Genomic DNA, 3,278 nt, shown 5'->3' with positions numbered 1-3,278 from the left:
CACATATAAATCTATAATATATATAAATATATATATATATATATATATATATATATATATATATTTATTTACATTATATGTGTATATATATATATATATATATATATATATATATATATATATATATATATATATATATAAAGTATATGTATATAAAATTCATATATATATATATATATATGTATACTATGATATATAAGTGTGTGTGTGTGAGTGTGTGTGTGTGTGTGTGTGTGTGTGTGGTAATATCTATAATGGTATATATATGTTATATATATATTTAATATATATAATATATATAATATATATAATATAATATACATAATCACACACACACACACACACCCATATATATATATAATATATATATATAATATATAATATATAGTATATATATATATATATAATTATATATAATATAATGAATATAATATAAATATACATACACACACATCTCACACACACACAGATACACACACACAAGCACAATATATATTATAGTATATAATATATCTATTAGATTATAATATTAGATATATAAATATATATATATATATATTTATATATATATACATATGTGTGTGTGTGTATGTGTGTGTGTGTGTGTGTGTGTGTGTGTACCTGAACTCGCACACAATCAGACACAGCCAATGGAAAGTAACACTTGTCTCACTTCCAGATTCCTCACACTCACGTCGTTAATGACCCTCGTCTGCCTTCATTAGTAATGACCCATGAATAATCAGGACGCGATAACATCGAGGTCGCCATTATTGATCAATCATTCAATCTGCGTTCGCCTCACTGTTTGGTTTTCTAATTAGCGTTCGGTGGCACAGTGTCCGAGGCATGTCTGCTGCTGGTTGTATGGTTGTCTGTGCTGGGAAGTCCACCGCCTAACTGCTATTCTAGGCTCGTGTCGCAGATACAATTATCGAGAAAGGCGTTCAGTTTTGTCTGTTACTGTCGGTGGTGGTATCAGAGAATATATGAATGTATTTATATAAGTGAATATATATAAATGCATATATATCTATCTATCTCTCTATATAGGTATATATTTGTGTATATATATATATATATATATATATATATATATATATATATATATATATATGTATATACATAATATATACTATTATGTATGTATATACATATATATATTATGCATATATATATGTATATACATATATATATGTATATAATACATATATATATATGTTATATATACATATATATATATTTATATCAGGTATAAAATATATATATATATATATATAAATAATATATAGTATATAAATATATATATATATTATATAATATATACATCTTAGATATTTGAATTTAATTAATGCATATATATGTATCTCTATATATAGGTATATATTTGCATGTATGTATGAATATCTATATATAGTCTATATTGTATATATGTATGTATATATATCTAATATATATAACATATATATATAAATATATATACATATATAAACTACCTCAAATATAGATTATATATATACATATACATATATAATATATATATAACTATCTAATATTCTCTAAATATGCATATATATATATATATATACCACTATATATGCCATATTATATAATATATATATAATATTAGATATAACAACTATAAATATATATAACTCATATATATATTAAATACTAATATTTAGATCATATATTGTATCTATAACTATAGTTATGTATATATATATAACATATGTAGATATAAAAAACTTATAATGTAATATATATATATGTATATATATATATATTAAATCGATCGATATATATAATAAATATAATAGTTTATAGAGATATTGATGCCCCACCCCTAATATGTTAATATATCTATATATATATATATATATCTAATATATATATCTATAAATACATATATCTACAAATCTAAGTAATATAAATTTCTACATTATAATAGAAAGATAAAAATATATAGCTAAATAGTAATATAATTTTTATATATATTGATATAAATTATACATATATATGTATATATAACAATATATATATAAATAAATATAAAATATAAAATTCAATATTGAATTAATATATATATATGGATGATATTATATATATATCCAATATTATAACAAAACATTAAAAAACAATTTATATAAATATATATATATAATATAAAATATAAATATATATATATAAATATATATATATATATTAAGATTACACTACACACATATATAAGTATCCACACACACAAATTATATGTATATATAATCGTAAATATAAATATAAAAATATATATAAAATAATATCAATATATATATATATCTTAAATATATATATATATGTATCATATACTATATATCACTATATAGTATACATAAATATATAATAATAATTATAATAATATAATATATATCTATATATACTATATACTATTAATATATTTATATATATATATATATATATAATATATATAATTATTTATGTCTATATGAACTATAAAAATTATATGTATATTATATATAACTTATGTAATATATTATATATATTTATATTATATTAAAAATATGCTGTATATATATACATATATATATAAAGATATATATATTAAGTATAGTATATACAATATCTCCCATCAAACAACAATATATAACATATATATCTATACATAAAATATATTATATATATAACTAAATATACCAATGTTATCCCCACTATATAAAATACTTAAAAATATAATAAATATCTAATATACATCTAAATTATATTTAATAAATAAAATATAAGAACTACATAAAAATATAATCAATATCTCACTCTATATACATCTATATAAATCTAACTAAAATAAATATCTCAAACATATTTATATTATAAATACATGTGTTATCATCTATATAAATCCCATCTCTCTCTCTCTCTCTCACTCTCTCATCTTCCTCCCTCTCTCTCTCTCTCGCTCTCTCTCTCTCTCTCTCTCACCTCTCTCTTCTCTCTCACTCTCTCTACTACATATAAAAAACTATAATATCTATAAATCTAAATCTCAGATATATATAAAATATATAATATAAATATATATATAGATATATATATATATAAATATAAAATATATCCCCACATGAGGCACAGTGGGCCCATGAGGCACAGTGGGCCCAGACTTCAACCTCTTTTCATCTCGCCTTAGGGAGTATTCTCTTTCTTATTCCCTTTTATCAATATTCTGTCTTTCATTGTTGAAATGATTGTGCAGGATGTGTGCTTAGCCTCCTATCTTGGCCACG

The sequence above is a fragment of the Penaeus japonicus genome, unplaced genomic scaffold (genome assembly GCF_977035675.1).
Source record: "Penaeus japonicus unplaced genomic scaffold, GWHDUDI00000001_assembly GWHDUDI00000008, whole genome shotgun sequence".
NCBI lineage: Eukaryota > Metazoa > Arthropoda > Malacostraca > Decapoda > Penaeidae > Penaeus > Penaeus japonicus.
Note: the sequence above shows the minus strand (reverse complement) of the source record.